General features: G+C 48.3%; 12 non-coding genes across 12 annotated transcripts; all 12 read left to right on the top strand.

The window, feature by feature from the left end:
* The first annotated feature begins 547 nt into the window (after window positions 1–547).
* LOC141235132 (U2 spliceosomal RNA) lies at window positions 548–738 on the top strand. The gene has a single exon (XR_012300987.1). It is a non-coding gene; the product is annotated as a U2 spliceosomal RNA (small nuclear RNA).
* Window positions 739–6,876: 6,138 nt separating this feature from the next.
* On the top strand, window positions 6,877–7,067 carry LOC141235131 (U2 spliceosomal RNA). Its single transcript, XR_012300986.1, has one exon. It is a non-coding gene; the product is annotated as a U2 spliceosomal RNA (small nuclear RNA).
* Window positions 7,068–8,185: 1,118 nt separating this feature from the next.
* LOC141235130 (U2 spliceosomal RNA) lies at window positions 8,186–8,376 on the top strand. The gene has a single exon (XR_012300985.1). It is a non-coding gene; the product is annotated as a U2 spliceosomal RNA (small nuclear RNA).
* A 1,115-nt stretch (window positions 8,377–9,491) lies between these two features.
* LOC141235129 (U2 spliceosomal RNA) lies at window positions 9,492–9,682 on the top strand. The gene has a single exon (XR_012300984.1). It is a non-coding gene; the product is annotated as a U2 spliceosomal RNA (small nuclear RNA).
* Window positions 9,683–10,797: 1,115 nt separating this feature from the next.
* LOC141235128 (U2 spliceosomal RNA) lies at window positions 10,798–10,988 on the top strand. Its single transcript, XR_012300983.1, has one exon. It is a non-coding gene; the product is annotated as a U2 spliceosomal RNA (small nuclear RNA).
* A 1,118-nt stretch (window positions 10,989–12,106) lies between these two features.
* On the top strand, window positions 12,107–12,297 carry LOC141235127 (U2 spliceosomal RNA). The gene has a single exon (XR_012300982.1). It is a non-coding gene; the product is annotated as a U2 spliceosomal RNA (small nuclear RNA).
* Window positions 12,298–13,412: 1,115 nt separating this feature from the next.
* Window positions 13,413–13,603, top strand: LOC141235126 (U2 spliceosomal RNA). The gene has a single exon (XR_012300981.1). It is a non-coding gene; the product is annotated as a U2 spliceosomal RNA (small nuclear RNA).
* Window positions 13,604–14,715: 1,112 nt separating this feature from the next.
* On the top strand, window positions 14,716–14,906 carry LOC141235125 (U2 spliceosomal RNA). Its single transcript, XR_012300980.1, has one exon. It is a non-coding gene; the product is annotated as a U2 spliceosomal RNA (small nuclear RNA).
* Window positions 14,907–16,018: 1,112 nt separating this feature from the next.
* Window positions 16,019–16,209, top strand: LOC141235124 (U2 spliceosomal RNA). The gene has a single exon (XR_012300979.1). It is a non-coding gene; the product is annotated as a U2 spliceosomal RNA (small nuclear RNA).
* A 1,115-nt stretch (window positions 16,210–17,324) lies between these two features.
* LOC141235123 (U2 spliceosomal RNA) lies at window positions 17,325–17,515 on the top strand. The gene has a single exon (XR_012300978.1). It is a non-coding gene; the product is annotated as a U2 spliceosomal RNA (small nuclear RNA).
* A 1,115-nt stretch (window positions 17,516–18,630) lies between these two features.
* Window positions 18,631–18,821, top strand: LOC141235121 (U2 spliceosomal RNA). The gene has a single exon (XR_012300976.1). It is a non-coding gene; the product is annotated as a U2 spliceosomal RNA (small nuclear RNA).
* A 1,115-nt stretch (window positions 18,822–19,936) lies between these two features.
* On the top strand, window positions 19,937–20,127 carry LOC141235120 (U2 spliceosomal RNA). Its single transcript, XR_012300975.1, has one exon. It is a non-coding gene; the product is annotated as a U2 spliceosomal RNA (small nuclear RNA).
* Window positions 20,128–20,559: the final 432 nt, after the last annotated feature.

Genomic DNA, 20,559 nt, shown 5'->3' with positions numbered 1-20,559 from the left:
GTTGATTAGTCTGTGGCATTCTGTTAAACTGTTGCTTATGGCGGTCTCTGTGAGCTTCTCAGCGACATTCAGCCAGCCAGGTATCCTGCCTGCAGTAGATGGAATGTGGCAATGGAACGCTGGCTGCGCGTGTCATAATAGGCTCTGAGCCTTTATATACCTGTGCACAGCAGCAGCCACCTTCAGTCTGCTGCTGGACAGCCAGCAGCAGCAGCAGCAGCAGGAGAGGTATGTAATCAGGAGCCCTCCTGCTAAGGGTAGACAGCTGCTCGTTCCACCCCACCCCCCGCCTTAATTGGTTCTCCTCCCTTCCAACGGTGTTGAGGCGGGTGGGAACAGCAGGGGGTGAAGGTGCTGTGTTTAAAGAGGTGGAGTTATGCAGATCTAAAACGCGTGGATTGCAGCAGCAGCAAGCCGAAAAGTGCAGGCATGTAAGGGATCTAGAGGTTGACAACATGTCTTCTTAACGGGAGTCCAGGAGCTCATCTCCACAAATGGACTTTTCAGGATCCTTGGGTGGCTCCGTAGTTTGAAACCAATTCTGGTTATCGCTTCTCGGCCTTTTGGCTAAGATCAAGTGTAGTATCTGTTCTTATCAGTTTAATATCTGATACGTCCCCTATCTGGGGACCATATATTAAATGGATTTTTAGAACAGGGAGATGGAAAAAGAGCTTGCTCTGTCCACTCCACGCATTGACCTGGTATTGCAGTATCTCCAGGACCGGTGCACCCCTTCTTTAATGCAGTTTCTAAAATCAGAAAGAATTGAATTCAATGTTTTTTGTTCATTTTGCTTGTTTGTCGGATTTTGGGATGGACTCTTTGGCTTTGCTTTTCTTCTCCTCATTGGATTTTTCATGTTCAAAGTTGCAGAAGCCAGATTACAAGCTCATTTTGGTTCAACTTCAGCAACTGTGCATTGCATTGCCATGTAATGTGATGCAATGCTATTGTAGCACCCTGAGGATTCGGCTGCTACAGGGGTATTGCACCTCAACCCAGAGGTGTGATATTCCACTCCCGGGTAAGGATGGAGTGTGGAACTGAGCTCGGTAGGCTGCATGCACTACACACATCCCATTTCCGGGGAACAGGCCGACGGTACTCCCACTTAGAAATGTGCAGGTACGACCGAGTCTGTTCCTGGCTGGAGTGGGAGGGGGGTGGTACATCCCATGTAGTGTAGGGGCAGATAGGGGGAGCAGCCTGGGTAAAGATAGGAGCTCATTGGGTGCTGGTCACCTGAGCTCACACATAGAGGGTGTATATAAGGTGGGCACCAACAAAGAACAGGGTCAGATGCAGAGAACAAGTCAGTTGGAGACAGCAAGACAGCTGCAGAGGAGCAGACAGCAAGCAGAGAGGAAGTCAGCCTGCAGCAAGGGAGAAAAGAGAGAGACCCAGAGGAACAGAAGAGAGGACTCTAAGATCCCAACTAAAATCCCCGGGTGAAGAGTCGGCATCAGGGTACCGGAACCCAAGCTGGTGGGGGTAAAAACATTCCCCAGCCAGAGACCGGAGACCGTGGGCAGCGTTTGCCACGGTCACCCACCACATCCACCCCGAAGGCACACCACATGAAGGGTCAGGGAACCCAGGGCCAAGGGTGTCCCAACAGAAGGCCCGAGGGAGCTGGACCTAGGTGGATCACTGGTGGGGACGGCCAGAGAACGGGACAGAAGGAGAGCTCAGGGCCACGCTCCGGACTTGTTTGGGGGTTGGCTGGATCCAGGACCTGGTGGACGCAGCACGGCTCGGGTGGTCACTCGAAGCTGGAGTGACCAGTACAACATCTGCAGTAAGTAAACACCCTTAACTGCACAACCCGACTCTGTCTTCACTGCCGTCTGCACTGCACCACCACAACCCCCATCCTCTGCACCTGTCCCCTCTGAGGCTATACCCCTCCCGTTGGGGGTTATACCATCACAAGCTGCACCTACACCATCAGCCTCAGCGGACCCTGCTGCAGCGGCGGCCATAGTGACCGCAATACAACGGGTGGCGTAGTCGACATTAAGAACTTATTAACATCTGTAGGACTGCCACATACAACTGAGTTTGACACCCTGGGCACGGACCGGGTCATAGCCACTCGGAGACTACAACCCCCATCTGATCCGGCTCCGGATATTCCCATAAAGAATATGGCCCAGGGGGCGCGTCAACTTTGGCGTAGTCGGCAGGATTACGTGCCCGCAACACCCGGGTACTGCGTGCCTGAAGAAAAGTGCAAGTTTACCTCAGAAAGAAGTCTCCCGCCGGTTCCGGAGGGTCCACGCCATCGGACCCCATCACAGGTCGTTTCCCGCCGATTGTCCGCCATTTCCAGCTTGTTCCCGCCATCTGCAGGGTTTCCCGCCACTGGGCGACGCTTCCCGCCAAATCCGAAGATTTCCCGCCTTGGAAGAGCAGCGGACGCCATTATGGGCGTGCCAAAGGAGGGCAAGAGGCCGCCTCCCATCGTGGGCCAGGACAGAAAATGGCGCCAAAAGTGGAAACCGCCCCCACCAACAGACTGTGATGCTAGAGGTGTCTGTCAGCGTGAAAGAACCGCCCCTGGAGCTGACAGTCACCCAGTGGCCCCGGGACCGCCCTCGAAGTGGGAGGAGACGAAAGAAAAGAACGAAGATGGGTACCGCCTGGAGCAGTCTGGAGCGAGCGCACCCGGAGGCAAGAAGTCTAACGAGGAGTAGCGGAGAAGCTTACCCGGATATGGAGAGAAAGCAGAACAGCACCGGCCCGCTGGCCAGGAGTCTGCTAAAGACCGAGGAAGGAGAGCAGAGCAGCACCGGCCCGCTGGCCAGGAGCCTGCTGGAGGAAGAGCAGAGCAGCACCGACCCATTGGTCAGGAGCCTGCTAGACACCACGACCCCACTAGGCCTAGTGGAGGTCCTTGCACAGCTCCCCCGAGACCGGGAGTGTGCACAGACTGCCCTGGAGGGCCTCGCACGGAGGATGGCCCGGGTACAGCGCGAGATATTGGCGGAATGGAGCCGAGAGATGGCCCAGCAAACCAAGGCCCGGAGCACGCCAGCCAAGATGAGGAGACAGACCGCCTCTGAGGATGGCGCGGGAGGACCCAAGGTCGGAGACGGCGCCGAGAAGGGAGCCGATCGCATGGAGGCAGGTAAAGGGGACGCCTATACCCCAAGCCGTGAAACCGCCCACCTGCCCCAGCTCCCCGTCGCAGAGCCCGAAAGTCCCCCTGCTGTGCCCGTAGCCGCCATGTCACCGCTATGGACTAGGCCCCGACCGGAAGCCGCCGCAGCGACCCCTGTGACGTCACGCGCCTCGACCCGGAGCGTGACAAAGCAGGAAATACCACCAGCCTGGTCGCAAGGCCTAGTACCCCCGGGCGCCGCATCACCAACAGCGCCCCCTACCTCCGCGGAGCCTCCGGCCTGGTCGCAAGGCCAGGTAGCCCAGGGCGCCGCCGTATTAACGGTGCCCTTCACCTTCCAGGTGCCCCAGGCCTGGCCGCAAGGCCTGGGCAACCCGGGCGCCACCACCACCGCGCCCGCGCCCGTAAAACCAAGGGTGCCGCGTCTGGGAGAGGACTTGTTTGCCCAGCACACGTGGCCGGACGGGCAGCCTTTCATCTGGCCCCAGAAGTATTACGAACTGGAGCACCAGAGGAGGGTTGGGGCCATGTGTGCACCCCTGATTCCGGCTCCGAAGCCCGTAATAAGGATCTCGCCCCCGCTAGCGGAAGTGCAGTTTGAGTGGGACCCCACCGGAGAAGACCTAATGGGGTTCACTCAGGAAACCCGGGCAGCTGCAGCGGAGCGTGCTGAGTGTTGCCGACAGCAGCTCGAGGAGTTCGCAAGGGAGCGGAGAGAGAGGCGGGTCCGAGAACAACAGGCCCAAATAAGGAGCGCCGAGCAGAAGAGCCGGACCAGGAGGGACCCCCGTGCAGCGCACAGTCCCCGTACCACCGGGACTGTAATAAAGTTCAACCAGCAGCATGGGTGGGGCTTCATTAGAGACAACAACACCCCCGGCGACGTCTTTGTCACGCGCAGAGACGTGGAGTCCCATCTGCCGGAGGGGCACAGAGGTCGTGACCTCTACATCGGAGACGAGGTCACCTTCACCCGGCACAAGTGTGCCAAAGGACCTTACGCCCTCCACGTACACCGCCTGACGGAGGAGGAGTTGCGGTGCGAGGAGGAGGAGCAAGAGGACCCGGACGGGTCTGAAGTTACAACCAGCTATAAGCAAAGAGCAGGAGGAAGACGCCGTTGAGTGCGGCAGAGCAGTGATGTAAATAGTTACCCGACCGGGTATCAAAGAGACTGTTGCAACATATATATAGTCCCCGTTGGGACCAGCTGAGTGCAACATATATATAGTCCCCGTTGGGACCAGCTGAGTGAACTGTTTACCCGTTAACCCCTTAATCCCACAGGCTGAGGACTGTGAGCAGCCATTCCCTTCCCTCTACCTGGCCGAGGACTGAGAGCGGCCAACTTCCCTGTATATAGTTGCGCTTCCTAAAGCGCCCCCTACCGGTTTTAGAGGAAAAACCATTTTTCTAAGAGACTGTCGCACTTTTCCCGGACACACGTTGCACAGTGTCCGGAGGAGGAACCTGAAACAAGAGACGACGAGAATGTTTATATGAAAAGTTTTATATATATATAATGTTTTATATGTTTTATTATGTTTATATGAAAAGAAAAAAATTGTATGTTTTGGTGTTGTTTTATGTCTTACAGCCCGAGGACGTGCTGTGATTTACCAGGGGGGAATGTAGCACCCTGAGGATTCGGCTGCTACAGGGGTATTGCACCTCAACCCAGAGGTGTGATATTCCACTCCCGGGTAAGGATGGAGTGTGGAACTGAGCTCGGTAGGCTGCATGCACTACACACATCCCATTTCCGGGGAACAGGCCGACGGTACTCCCACTTAGAAATGTGCAGGTACGACCGAGTCTGTTCCTGGCTGGAGTGGGAGGGGGGTGGTACATCCCATGTAGTGTAGGGGCAGATAGGGGGAGCAGCCTGGGTAAAGATAGGAGCTCATTGGGTGCTGGTCACCTGAGCTCACACATAGAGGGTGTATATAAGGTGGGCACCAACAAAGAACAGGGTCAGATGCAGAGAACAAGTCAGTTGGAGACAGCAAGACAGCTGCAGAGGAGCAGACAGCAAGCAGAGAGGAAGTCAGCCTGCAGCAAGGGAGAAAAGAGAGAGACCCAGAGGAACAGAAGAGAGGACTCTAAGATCCCAACTAAAATCCCCGGGTGAAGAGTCGGCATCAGGGTACCGGAACCCAAGCTGGTGGGGGTAAAAACATTCCCCAGCCAGAGACCGGAGACCGTGGGCAGCGTTTGCCACGGTCACCCACCACATCCACCCCGAAGGCACACCACATGAAGGGTCAGGGAACCCAGGGCCAAGGGTGTCCCAACAGAAGGCCCGAGGGAGCTGGACCTAGGTGGATCACTGGTGGGGACGGCCAGAGAACGGGACAGAAGGAGAGCTCAGGGCCACGCTCCGGACTTGTTTGGGGGTTGGCTGGATCCAGGACCTGGTGGACGCAGGACGGCTCGGGTGGTCACTCGAAGCTGGAGTGACCAGTACAACATCTGCAGTAAGTAAACACCCTTAACTGCACAACCCGACTCTGTCTTCACTGCCGTCTGCACTGCACCACCACAACCCCCATCCTCTGCACCTGTCCCCTCTGAGGCTATACCCCTCCCGTTGGGGGTTATACCATCACAAGCTGCACCTACACCATCAGCCTCAGCGGACCCTGCTGCAGCGGCGGCCATAGTGACCGCAATACAACGGGTGGCGTAGTCGACATTAAGAACTTATTAACATCTGTAGGACTGCCACATACAACTGAGTTTGACACCCTGGGCACGGACCGGGTCATAGCCACTCGGAGACTACAACCCCCATCTGATCCGGCTCCGGATATTCCCATAAAGAATATGGCCCAGGGGGCGCGTCACTATCTTTCTAGCTCTCCCTTTTTACTTCCTTTTGGATAAACAGACATATTAGGCATGCATTTTGGAGCTTTCACCTAAATAACTACAGGTGGTGAGATAAGCTGCACAATATAATTGACCTTTCAGTATATTGTTGCACACACACCATCTATTTAGAAAATGCCCTTGTTATCAACAGCAGCCTTTTAAACTCACCTGAGCTAACAGGTATGTGCGCTGGTTACTCTGCTGCGCTTAAAATTTCTTTTTTGGTTTGCTACAATGCCTTTTCTGAAACGTTGTCTCCTTCTGCTGGAACACTGACTTCTTTCATTTAATGCCTGCAGACTATAAAAGAGAACCCAACCCAAAAAGTTTGGTTGATTAGTCTGTGGCATTCTGTTAAACTGTTGCTTATGGCGGTCTCTGTGAGCTTCTCAGCGACATTCAGCCAGCCAGGTATCCTGCCTGCAGTAGATGGAATGTGGCAATGGAACGCTGGCTGCGCGTGTCATAATAGGCTCTGAGCCTTTATATACCTGTGCACAGCAGCAGCCACCTTCAGTCTGCTGCTGGACAGCCAGCAGCAGCAGCAGCAGGAGAGGTATGTAATCAGGAGCCCTCCTGCTAAGGGTAGACAGCTGCTCGTTCCACCCCACCCCCCGCCTTAATTGGTTCTCCTCCCTTCCAACGGTGTTGAGGCGGGTGGGAACAGCAGGGGGTGAAGGTGCTGTGTTTAAAGAGGTGGAGTTATGCAGATCTAAAATGCGTGGATTGCAGCAGCAGCAAGCCGAAAAGTGCAGGCATGTAAGGGATCTAGAGGTTGACAACATGTCTTCTTAACGGGAGTCCAGGAGCTCATCTCCACAAATGGACTTTTCAGGATCCTTGGGTGGCTCCGTAGTTTGAAACCAATTCTGGTTATCGCTTCTCGGCCTTTTGGCTAAGATCAAGTGTAGTATCTGTTCTTATCAGTTTAATATCTGATACGTCCCCTATCTGGGGACCATATATTAAATGGATTTTTAGAACAGGGAGATGGAAAAAGAGCTTGCTCTGTCCACTCCACGCATTGACCTGGTATTGCAGTATCTCCAGGACCGGTGCACCCCTTCTTTAATGCAGTTTCTAAAATCAGAAAGAATTGAATTCAATGTTTTTTGTTCATTTTGCTTGTTTGTCGGATTTTGGGATGGACTCTTTGGCTTTGCTTTTCTTCTCCTCATTGGATTTTTCATGTTCAAAGTTGCAGAAGCCAGATTACAAGCTCATTTTGGTTCAACTTCAGCAACTGTGCATTGCATTGCCATGTAATGTGATGCAATGCTATCTTTCTAGCTCTCCCTTTTTACTTCCTTTTGGATAAACAGACATATTAGGCAAGCATTTTGGAGCTTTCACCTAAATAACTACAGGTGGTGAGATAAGCTGCACAATATAATTGACCTTTCAGTATATTGTTGCACACACACCATCTATTTAGCAAATGCCCTTGTTATCAACAGCAGCCTTTTAAACTCACCTGAGCTAACAGGTATGTGCGCTGGTTACTCTGCTGCGCTTAAAATTTCTTTTTTGGTTTGCTACAATGCCTTTTCTGAAACGTTGTCTCCTTCTGCTGGAACACTGACTTCTTTCATTTAATGCCTGCAGACTATAAAAGAGAACCCAACCCAAAAAGTTTGGTTGATTAGTCTGTGGCATTCTGTTAAACTGTTGCTTATGGCGGTCTCTGTGAGCTTCTCAGCGACATTCAGCCAGCCAGGTATCCTGCCTGCAGTAGATGGAATGTGGCAATGGAACGCTGGCTGCGCGTGTCATAATAGGCTCTGAGCCTTTATATACCTGTGCACAGCAGCAGCCACCTTCAGTCTGCTGCTGGACAGCCAGCAGCAGCAGCAGCAGCAGGAGAGGTATGTAATCAGGAGCCCTCCTGCTAAGGGTAGACAGCTGCTCGTTCCACCCCACCCCCCGCCTTAATTGGTTCTCCTCCCTTCCAACGGTGTTGAGGCGGGTGGGAACAGCAGGGGGTGAAGGTGCTGTGTTTAAAGAGGTGGAGTTATGCAGATCTAAAACGCGTGGATTGCAGCAGCAGCAAGCCGAAAAGTGCAGGCATGTAAGGGATCTAGAGGTTGACAACATGTCTTCTTAACGGGAGTCCAGGAGCTCATCTCCACAAATGGACTTTTCAGGATCCTTGGGTGGCTCCGTAGTTTGAAACCAATTCTGGTTATCGCTTCTCGGCCTTTTGGCTAAGATCAAGTGTAGTATCTGTTCTTATCAGTTTAATATCTGATACGTCCCCTATCTGGGGACCATATATTAAATGGATTTTTAGAACAGGGAGATGGAAAAAGAGCTTGCTCTGTCCACTCCACGCATTGACCTGGTATTGCAGTATCTCCAGGACCGGTGCACCCCTTCTTTAATGCAGTTTCTAAAATCAGAAAGAATTGAATTCAATGTTTTTTGTTCATTTTGCTTGTTTGTCGGATTTTGGGATGGACTCTTTGGCTTTGCTTTTCTTCTCCTCATTGGATTTTTCATGTTCAAAGTTGCAGAAGCCAGATTACAAGCTCATTTTGGTTCAACTTCAGCAACTGTGCATTGCATTGCCATGTAATGTGATGCAATGCTATCTTTCTAGCTCTCCCTTTTTACTTCCTTTTGGATAAACAGACATATTAGGCAAGCATTTTGGAGCTTTCACCTAAATAACTACAGGTGGTGAGATAAGCTGCACAATATAATTGACCTTTCAGTATATTGTTGCACACACACCATCTATTTAGCAAATGCCCTTGTTATCAACAGCAGCCTTTTAAACTCACCTGAGCTAACAGGTATGTGCGCTGGTTACTCTGCTGCGCTTAAAATTTCTTTTTTGGTTTGCTACAATGCCTTTTCTGAAACGTTGTCTCCTTCTGCTGGAACACTGACTTCTTTCATTTAATGCCTGCAGACTATAAAAGAGAACCCAACCCAAAAAGTTTGGTTGATTAGTCTGTGGCATTCTGTTAAACTGTTGCTTATGGCGGTCTCTGTGAGCTTCTCAGCGACATTCAGCCAGCCAGGTATCCTGCCTGCAGTAGATGGAATGTGGCAATGGAACGCTGGCTGCGCGTGTCATAATAGGCTCTGAGCCTTTATATACCTGTGCACAGCAGCAGCCACCTTCAGTCTGCTGCTGGACAGCCAGCAGCAGCAGCAGCAGGAGAGGTATGTAATCAGGAGCCCTCCTGCTAAGGGTAGACAGCTGCTCGTTCCACCCCACCCCCCGCCTTAATTGGTTCTCCTCCCTTCCAACGGTGTTGAGGCGGGTGGGAACAGCAGGGGGTGAAGGTGCTGTGTTTAAAGAGGTGGAGTTATGCAGATCTAAAACGCGTGGATTGCAGCAGCAGCAAGCCGAAAAGTGCAGGCATGTAAGGGATCTAGAGGTTGACAACATGTCTTCTTAACGGGAGTCCAGGAGCTCATCTCCACAAATGGACTTTTCAGGATCCTTGGGTGGCTCCGTAGTTTGAAACCAATTCTGGTTATCGCTTCTCGGCCTTTTGGCTAAGATCAAGTGTAGTATCTGTTCTTATCAGTTTAATATCTGATACGTCCCCTATCTGGGGACCATATATTAAATGGATTTTTAGAACAGGGAGATGGAAAAAGAGCTTGCTCTGTCCACTCCACGCATTGACCTGGTATTGCAGTATCTCCAGGACCGGTGCACCCCTTCTTTAATGCAGTTTCTAAAATCAGAAAGAATTGAATTCAATGTTTTTTGTTCATTTTGCTTGTTTGTCGGATTTTGGGATGGACTCTTTGGCTTTGCTTTTCTTCTCCTCATTGGATTTTTCATGTTCAAAGTTGCAGAAGCCAGATTACAAGCTCATTTTGGTTCAACTTCAGCAACTGTGCATTGCATTGCCATGTAATGTGATGCAATGCTATCTTTCTAGCTCTCCCTTTTTACTTCCTTTTGGATAAACAGACATATTAGGCAAGCATTTTGGAGCTTTCACCTAAATAACTACAGGTGGTGAGATAAGCTGCACAATATAATTGACCTTTCAGTATATTGTTGCACACACACCATCTATTTAGCAAATGCCCTTGTTATCAACAGCAGCCTTTTAAACTCACCTGAGCTAACAGGTATGTGCGCTGGTTACTCTGCTGCGCTTAAAATTTCTTTTTTGGTTTGCTACAATGCCTTTTCTGAAACGTTGTCTCCTTCTGCTGGAACACTGACTTCTTTCATTTAATGCCTGCAGACTATAAAAGAGAACCCAACCCAAAAAGTTTGGTTGATTAGTCTGTGGCATTCTGTTAAACTGTTGCTTATGGCGGTCTCTGTGAGCTTCTCAGCGACATTCAGCCAGCCAGGTATCCTGCCTGCAGTAGATGGAATGTGGCAATGGAACGCTGGCTGCGCGTGTCATAATAGGCTCTGAGCCTTTATATACCTGTGCACAGCAGCAGCCACCTTCAGTCTGCTGCTGGACAGCCAGCAGCAGCAGCAGCAGGAGAGGTATGTAATCAGGAGCCCTCCTGCTAAGGGTAGACAGCTGCTCGTTCCACCCCACCCCCCGCCTTAATTGGTTCTCCTCCCTTCCAACGGTGTTGAGGCGGGTGGGAACAGCAGGGGGTGAAGGTGCTGTGTTTAAAGAGGTGGAGTTATGCAGATCTAAAACGCGTGGATTGCAGCAGCAGCAAGCCGAAAAGTGCAGGCATGTAAGGGATCTAGAGGTTGACAACATGTCTTCTTAACGGGAGTCCAGGAGCTCATCTCCACAAATGGACTTTTCAGGATCCTTGGGTGGCTCCGTAGTTTGAAACCAATTCTGTTTATCGCTTCTCGGCCTTTTGGCTAAGATCAAGTGTAGTATCTGTTCTTATCAGTTTAATATCTGATACGTCCCCTATCTGGGGACCATATATTAAATGGATTTTTAGAACAGGGAGATGGAAAAAGAGCTTGCTCTGTCCACTCCACGCATTGACCTGGTATTGCAGTATCTCCAGGACCGGTGCACCCCTTCTTTAATGCAGTTTCTAAAATCAGAAAGAATTGAATTCAATGTTTTTTGTTCATTTTGCTTGTTTGTCGGATTTTGGGATGGACTCTTTGGCTTTGCTTTTCTTCTCCTCATTGGATTTTTCATGTTCAAAGTTGCAGAAGCCAGATTACAAGCTCATTTTGGTTCAACTTCAGCAACTGTGCATTGCATTGCCATGTAATGTGATGCAATGCTATCTTTCTAGCTCTCCCTTTTTACTTCCTTTTGGATAAACAGACATATTAGGCAAGCATTTTGGAGCTTTCACCTAAATAACTACAGGTGGTGAGATAAGCTGCACAATATAATTGACCTTTCAGTATATTGTTGCACACACACCATCTATTTAGCAAATGCCCTTGTTATCAACAGCAGCCTTTTAAACTCACCTGAGCTAACAGGTATGTGCGCTGGTTACTCTGCTGCGCTTAAAATTTCTTTTTTGGTTTGCTACAATGCCTTTTCTGAAACGTTGTCTCCTTCTGCTGGAACACTGACTTCTTTCATTTAATGCCTGCAGACTATAAAAGAGAACCCAACCCAAAAAGTTTGGTTGATTAGTCTGTGGCATTCTGTTAAACTGTTGCTTATGGCGGTCTCTGTGAGCTTCTCAGCGACATTCAGCCAGCCAGGTATCCTGCCTGCAGTAGATGGAATGTGGCAATGGAACGCTGGCTGCGCGTGTCATAATAGGCTCTGAGCCTTTATATACCTGTGCACAGCAGCAGCCACCTTCAGTCTGCTGCTGGACAGCCAGCAGCAGCAGCAGCAGCAGGAGAGGTATGTAATCAGGAGCCCTCCTGCTAAGGGTAGACAGCTGCTCGTTCCACCCCACCCCCCGCCTTAATTGGTTCTCCTCCCTTCCAACGGTGTTGAGGCGGGTGGGAACAGCAGGGGGTGAAGGTGCTGTGTTTAAAGAGGTGGAGTTATGCAGATCTAAAACGCGTGGATTGCAGCAGCAGCAAGCCGAAAAGTGCAGGCATGTAAGGGATCTAGAGGTTGACAACATGTCTTCTTAACGGGAGTCCAGGAGCTCATCTCCACAAATGGACTTTTCAGGATCCTTGGGTGGCTCCGTAGTTTGAAACCAATTCTGGTTATCGCTTCTCGGCCTTTTGGCTAAGATCAAGTGTAGTATCTGTTCTTATCAGTTTAATATCTGATACGTCCCCTATCTGGGGACCATATATTAAATGGATTTTTAGAACAGGGAGATGGAAAAAGAGCTTGCTCTGTCCACTCCACGCATTGACCTGGTATTGCAGTATCTCCAGGACCGGTGCACCCCTTCTTTAATGCAGTTTCTAAAATCAGAAAGAATTGAATTCAATGTTTTTTGTTCATTTTGCTTGTTTGTCGGATTTTGGGATGGACTCTTTGGCTTTGCTTTTCTTCTCCTCATTGGATTTTTCATGTTCAAAGTTGCAGAAGCCAGATTACAAGCTCATTTTGGTTCAACTTCAGCAACTGTGCATTGCATTGCCATGTAATGTGATGCAATGCTATCTTTCTAGCTCTCCCTTTTTACTTCCTTTTGGATAAACAGACATATTAGGCAAGCATTTTGGAGCTTTCACCTAAATAACTACAGGTGGTGAGATAAGCTGCACAATATAATTGACCTTTCAGTATATTGTTGCACACACACCATCTATTTAGCAAATGCCCTTGTTATCAACAGCAGCCTTTTAAACTCACCTGAGCTAACAGGTATGTGCGCTGGTTACTCTGCTGCGCTTAAAATTTCTTTTTTGGTTTGCTACAATGCCTTTTCTGAAACGTTGTCTCCTTCTGCTGGAACACTGACTTCTTTCATTTAATGCCTGCAGACTATAAAAGAGAACCCAACCCAAAAAGTTTGGTTGATTAGTCTGTGGCATTCTGTTAAACTGTTGCTTATGGCGGTCTCTGTGAGCTTCTCAGCGACATTCAGCCAGCCAGGTATCCTGCCTGCAGTAGATGGAATGTGGCAATGGAACGCTGGCTGCGCGTGTCATAATAGGCTCTGAGCCTTTATATACCTGTGCACAGCAGCAGCCACCTTCAGTCTGCTGCTGGACAGCCAGCAGCAGCAGCAGCAGGAGAGGTATGTAATCAGGAGCCCTCCTGCTAAGGGTAGACAGCTGCTCGTTCCACCCCACCCCCCGCCTTAATTGGTTCTCCTCCCTTCCAACGGTGTTGAGGCGGGTGGGAACAGCAGGGGGTGAAGGTGCTGTGTTTAAAGAGGTGGAGTTATGCAGATCTAAAACGCGTGGATTGCAGCAGCAGCAAGCCGAAAAGTGCAGGCATGTAAGGGATCTAGAGGTTGACAACATGTCTTCTTAACGGGAGTCCAGGAGCTCATCTCCACAAATGGACTTTTCAGGATCCTTGGGTGGCTCCGTAGTTTGAAACCAATTCTGGTTATCGCTTCTCGGCCTTTTGGCTAAGATCAAGTGTAGTATCTGTTCTTATCAGTTTAATATCTGATACGTCCCCTATCTGGGGACCATATATTAAATGGATTTTTAGAACAGGGAGATGGAAAAAGAGCTTGCTCTGTCCACTCCACGCATTGACCTGGTATTGCAGTATCTCCAGGACCGGTGCACCCCTTCTTTAATGCAGTTTCTAAAATCAGAAAGAATTGAATTCAATGTTTTTTGTTCATTTTGCTTGTTTGTCGGATTTTGGGATGGACTCTTTGGCTTTGCTTTTCTTCTCCTCATTGGATTTTTCATGTTCAAAGTTGCAGAAGCCAGATTACAAGCTCATTTTGGTTCAACTTCATCAACTGTGCATTGCATTGCCATGTAATGTGATGCAATGCTATCTTTCTAGCTCTCCCTTTTTACTTCCTTTTGGATAAACAGACATATTAGGCAAGCATTTTGGAGCTTTCACCTAAATAACTACAGGTGGTGAGATAAGCTGCACAATATAATTGACCTTTCAGTATATTGTTGCACACACACCATCTATTTAGCAAATGCCCTTGTTATCAACAGCAGCCTTTTAAACTCACCTGAGCTAACAGGTATGTGCGCTGGTTACTCTGCTGCGCTTAAAATTTCTTTTTTGGTTTGCTACAATGCCTTTTCTGAAACGTTGTCTCCTTCTGCTGGAACACTGACTTCTTTCATTTAATGCCTGCAGACTATAAAAGAGAACCCAACCCAAAAAGTTTGGTTGATTAGTCTGTGGCATTCTGTTAAACTGTTGCTTATGGCGGTCTCTGTGAGCTTCTCAGCGACATTCAGCCAGCCAGGTATCCTGCCTGCAGTAGATGGAATGTGGCAATGGAACGCTGGCTGCGCGTGTCATAATAGGCTCTGAGCCTTTATATACCTGTGCACAGCAGCAGCCACCTTCAGTCTGCTGCTGGACAGCCAGCAGCAGCAGCAGGAGAGGTATGTAATCAGGAGCCCTCCTGCTAAGGGTAGACAGCTGCTCGTTCCACCCCACCCCCCGCCTTAATTGGTTCTCCTCCCTTCCAACGGTGTTGAGGCGGGTGGGAACAGCAGGGGGTGAAGGTGCTGTGTTTAAAGAGGTGGAGTTATGCAGATCTAAAACGCGTGGATTGCAGCAGCAGCAAGCCGAAAAGTGCAGGCATGTAAGGGATCTAGAGGTTGACAACATGTCTTCTTAACGGGAGTCCAGGAGCTCATCTCCACAAATGGACTTTTCAGGATCCTTGGGTGGCTCCGTTGTTTGAAACCAATTCTGGTTATCGCTTCTCGGCCTTTTGGCTAAGATCAAGTGTAGTATCTGTTCTTATCAGTTTAATATCTGATACGTCCCCTATCTGGGGACCATATATTAAATGGATTTTTAGAACAGGGAGATGGAAAAAGAGCTTGCTCTGTCCACTCCACGCATTGACCTGGTATTGCAGTATCTCCAGGACCGGTGCACCCCTTCTTTAATGCAGTTTCTAAAATCAGAAAGAATTGAATTCAATGTTTTTTGTTCATTTTGCTTGTTTGTCGGATTTTGGGATGGACTCTTTGGCTTTGCTTTTCTTCTCCTCATTGGATTTTTCATGTTCAAAGTTGCAGAAGCCAGATTACAAGCTCATTTTGGTTCAACTTCAGCAACTGTGCATTGCATTGCCATGTAATGTGATGCAATGCTATCTTTCTAGCTCTCCCTTTTTACTTCCTTTTGGATAAACAGACATATTAGGCAAGCATTTTGGAGCTTTCACCTAAATAACTACAGGTGGTGAGATAAGCTGCACAATATAATTGACCTTTCAGTATATTGTTGCACACACACCATCTATTTAGCAAATGCCCTTGTTATCAACAGCAGCCTTTTAAACTCACCTGAGCTAACAGGTATGTGCGCTGGTTACTCTGCTGCGCTTAAAATTTCTTTTTTGGTTTGCTACAATGCCTTTTCTGAAACGTTGTCTCCTTCTGCTGGAACACTGACTTCTTTCATTTAATGCCTGCAGACTATAAAAGAGAACCCAACCCAAAAAGTTTGGTTGATTAGTCTGTGGCATTCTGTTAAACTGTTGCTTATGGCGGTCTCTGTGAGCTTCTCAGCGACATTCAGCCAGCCAGGTATCCTGCCTGCAGTAGATGGAATGTGGCAATGGAACGCTGGCTGCGCGTGTCATAATAGGCTCTGAGCCTTTATATACCTGTGCACAGCAGCAGCCACCTTCAGTCTGCTGCTGGACAGCCAGCAGCAGCAGCAGGAGAGGTATGTAATCAGGAGCCCTCCTGCTAAGGGTAGACAGCTGCTCGTTCCACCCCACCCCCCGCCTTAATTGGTTCTCCTCCCTTCCAACGGTGTTGAGGCGGGTGGGAACAGCAGGGGGTGAAGGTGCTGTGTTTAAAGAGGTGGAGTTATGCAGATCTAAAACGCGTGGATTGCAGCAGCAGCAAGCCGAAAAGTGCAGGCATGTAAGGGATCTAGAGGTTGACAACATGTCTTCTTAACGGGAGTCCAGGAGCTCATCTCCACAAATGGACTTTTCAGGATCCTTGGGTGGCTCCGTTGTTTGAAACCAATTCTGGTTATCGCTTCTCGGCCTTTTGGCTAAGATCAAGTGTAGTATCTGTTCTTATCAGTTTAATATCTGATACGTCCCCTATCTGGGGACCATATATTAAATGGATTTTTAGAACAGGGAGATGGAAAAAGAGCTTGCTCTGTCCACTCCACGCATTGACCTGGTATTGCAGTATCTCCAGGACCGGTGCACCCCTTCTTTAATGCAGTTTCTAAAATCAGAAAGAATTGAATTCAATGTTTTTTGTTCATTTTGCTTGTTTGTCGGATTTTGGGATGGACTCTTTGGCTTTGCTTTTCTTCTCCTCATTGGATTTTTCATGTTCAAAGTTGCAGAAGCCAGATTACAAGCTCATTTTGGTTCAACTTCAGCAACTGTGCATTGCATTGCCATGTAATGTGATGCAATGCTATCTTTCTAGCTCTCCCTTTTTACTTCCTTTTGGATAAACAGACATATTAGGCAAGCATTTTGGAGCTTTCACCTAAATAACTACAGGTGGTGAGATAAGCTGCACAATATAATTGACCTTTCAGTATATTGTTGCACACACACCATCTATTTAGCAAATGCCCTTGTTATCAACAGCAGCCTTTTAAACTCACCTGAGCTAACAGGTATGTGCGCTGGTTACTCTGCTGCGCTTAAAATTTCTTTTTTGGTTTGCTACAATGCCTTTTCTGAAACGTTGTCTCCTTCTGCTGGAACACTGACTTCTTTCATTTAATGCCTGCAGACTATAAAAGAGAACCCAACCCAAAAAGTTTGGTTGATTAGTCTGTGGCATTCTGTTAAACTGTTGCTTATGGCGGTCTCTGTGAGCTTCTCAGCGACATTCAGCCAGCCAGGTATCCTGCCTGCAGTAGATGGAATGTGGCAATGGAACGCTGGCTGCGCGTGTCATAATAGGCTCTGAGCCTTTATATACCTGTGCACAGCAGCAGCCACCTTCAGTCTGCTGCTGGACAGCCAGCAGCAGCAGCAGCAGGAGAGGTATGTAATCAGGAGCCCTCCTGCTAAGGGTAGACAGCTGCTCGTTCCACCCCACCCCCCGCCTTAATTGGTTCTCCTCCCTTCCAACGGTGTTGAGGCGGGTGGGAACAGCAGGGGGTGAAGGTGCTGTGTTTAAAGAGGTGGAGTTATGCAGATCTAAAACGCGTGGATTGCAGCAGCAGCAAGCCGAAAAGTGCAGGCATGTAAGGGATCTAGAGGTTGACAACATGTCTTCTTAACGGGAGTCCAGGAGCTCATCTCCACAAATGGACTTTTCAGGATCCTTGGGTGGCTCCGTAGTTTGAAACCAATTCTGGTTATCGCTTCTCGGCCTTTTGGCTAAGATCAAGTGTAGTATCTGTTCTTATCAGTTTAATATCTGATACGTCCCCTATCTGGGGACCATATATTAAATGGATTTTTAGAACAGGGAGATGGAAAAAGAGCTTGCTCTGTCCACTCCACGCATTGACCTGGTATTGCAGTATCTCCAGGACCGGTGCACCCCTTCTTTAATGCAGTTTCTAAAATCAGAAAGAATTGAATTCAATGTTTTTTGTTCATTTTGCTTGTTTGTCGGATTTTGGGATGGACTCTTTGGCTTTGCTTTTCTTCTCCTCATTGGATTTTTCATGTTCAAAGTTGCAGAAGCCAGATTACAAGCTCATTTTGGTTCAACTTCAGCAACTGTGCATTGCATTGCCATGTAATGTGATGCAATGCTATCTTTCTAGCTCTCCCTTTTTACTTCCTTTTGGATAAACAGACATATTAGGCAAGCATTTTGGAGCTTTCACCTAAATAACTACAGGTGGTGAGATAAGCTGCACAATATAATTGACCTTTCAGTATATTGTTGCACACACACCATCTATTTAGCAAATGCCCTTGTTATCAACAGCAGCCTTTTAAACTCACCTGAGCTAACAGGTATGTGCGCTGGTTACTCTGCTGCGCTTAAAATTTCTTTTTTGGTTTGCTACAATGCCTTTTCTGAAACGTTGTCTCCTTCTGCTGGAACACTGACTTCTTTCATTTAATGCCTGCAGACTAAAAAAGAGAACCCAACCCAAAAAGTTTGGTTGATTAGTCTGTGGCATTCTGTTAAACTGTTGCTTATGGCGGTCTCTGTGAGCTTCTCAGCGACATTCAGCCAGCCAGGTATCCTGCCTGCAGTAGATGGAATGTGGCAATGGAACGCTGGCTGCGCGTGTCATAATAGGCTCTGAGCCTTTATATACCTGTGCACAGCAGCAGCCACCTTCAGTCTGCTGCTGGACAGCCAGCAGCAGCAGCAGCAGGAGAGGTATGTAATCAGGAGCCCTCCTGCTAAGGGTAGACAGCTGCTCGTTCCACCCCACCCCCCGCCTTAATTGGTTCTCCTCCCTTCCAACGGTGTTGAGGTGGGTGGGAACAGCAGGGGGTGAAGGTGCTGTGTTTAAAGAGGTGGAGTTATGCAGATCTAAAACGCGTGGATTGCAGCAGCAGCAAGCCGAAAAGTGCAGGCATGTAAGGGATCTAGAGGTTGACAACATGTCTTCTTAACGGGAGTCCAGGAGCTCATCTCCACAAATGGACTTTTCAGGATCCTTGGGTGGCTCCGTAGTTTGAAACCAATTCTGGTTATCGCTTCTCGGCCTTTTGGCTAAGATCAAGTGTAGTATCTGTTCTTATCAGTTTAATATCTGATACGTCCCCTATCTGGGGACCATATATTAAATGGATTTTTAGAACAGGGAGATGGAAAAAGAGCTTGCTCTGTCCACTCCACGCATTGACCTGGTATTGCAGTATCTCCAGGACCGGTGCACCCCTTCTTTAATGCAGTTTCTAAAATCAGAAAGAATTGAATTCAATGTTTTTTGTTCATTTTGCTTGTTTGTCGGATTTTGGGATGGACTCTTTGGCTTTGCTTTTCTTCTCCTCATTGGATTTTTCATGTTCAAAGTTGCAGAAGCCAGATTACAAGCTCATTTTGGTTCAACTTCAGCAACTGTGCATTGCATTGCCATGTAATGTGATGCAATGCTATCTTTCTAGCTCTCCCTTTTTACTTCCTTTTGGATAAACAGACATATTAGGCAAGCATTTTGGAGCTTTCACCTAAATAACTACAGGTGGTGAGATAAGCTGCACAATATAATTGACCTTTCAGTATATTGTTGCACACACACCATCTATTTAGCAAATGCCCTTGTTATCAACAGCAGCCTTTTAAACTCACCTGAGCTAACAGGTATGTGCGCTGGTTACTCTGCTGCGCTTAAAATTTCTTTTTTGGTTTGCTACAATGCCTTTTCTGAAACGTTGTCTCCTTCTGCTGGAACACTGACTTCTTTCATTTAATGCCTGCAGACTATAAAAGAGAACCCAACCCAAAAAGTTTGGTTGATTAGTCTGTGGCATTCTGTTAAACTGTTGCTTATGGCGGTCTCTGTGAGCTTCTCAGCGACATTCAGCCAGCCAGGTATCCTGCCTGCAGTAGATGGAATGTGGCAATGGAACGCTGGCTGCGCGTGTCATAATAGGCTCTGAGCCTTTATATACCTGTGCACAGCAGCAGCCACCTTCAGTCTGCTGCTGGACAGCCAGCAGCAGCAGCAGCAGGAGAGGTATGTAATCAGGAGCCCTCCTGCTAAGGGTAGACAGCTGCTCGTTCCACCCCACCCCCCGCCTTAATTGGTTCTCCTCCCTTCCAACGGTGTTGAGGCGGGTGGGAACAGCAGGGGGTGAAGGTGCTGTGTTTAAAGAGGTGGAGTTATGCAGATCTAAAACGCGTGGATTGCAGCAGCAGCAAGCCGAAAAGTGCAGGCATGTAAGGGATCTAGAGGTTGACAACATGTCTTCTTAACGGGAGTCCAGGAGCTCATCTCCACAAATGGACTTTTCAGGATCCTTGGGTGGCTCCGTAGTTTGAAACCAATTCTGGTTATCGCTTCTCGGCCTTTTGGCTAAGATCAAGTGTAGTATCTGTTCTTATCAGTTTAATATCTGATACGTCCCCTATCTGGGGACCATATATTAAATGGATTTTTAGAACAGGGAGATGGAAAAAGAGCTTGCTCTGTCCACTCCACGCATTGACCTGGTATTGCAGTATCTCCAGGACCGGTGCACCCCTTCTTTAATGCAGTTTCTAAAATCAGAAAGAATTGAATTCAATGTTTTTTGTTCATTTTGCTTGTTTGTCGGATTTTGGGATGGACTCTTTGGCTTTGCTTTTCTTCTCCTCATTGGATTTTTCATGTTCAAAGTTGCAGAAGCCAGATTACAAGCTCATTTTGGTTCAACTTCATCAACTGTGCATTGCATTGCCATGTAATGTGATGCAATGCTATCTTTCTAGCTCTCCCTTTTTACTTCCTTTTGGATAAACAGACATATTAGGCAAGCATTTTGGAGCTTTCACCTAAATAACTACAGGTGGTGAGATAAGCTGCACAATATAATTGACCTTTCAGTATATTGTTGCACACACACCATCTATTTAGCAAATGCCCTTGTTATCAACAGCAGCCTTTTAAACTCACCTGAGCTAACAGGTATGTGCGCTG

The sequence above is a fragment of the Phyllobates terribilis genome, unplaced genomic scaffold (genome assembly GCF_046119375.1).
Source record: "Phyllobates terribilis strain yellow unplaced genomic scaffold, ASM4611937v1 Scaffold_650__1_contigs__length_881393, whole genome shotgun sequence".
Lineage (NCBI taxonomy): Eukaryota > Metazoa > Chordata > Amphibia > Anura > Dendrobatidae > Phyllobates > Phyllobates terribilis.
Note: the sequence above shows the minus strand (reverse complement) of the source record. Positions and strands in the feature narration are given on the sequence as shown.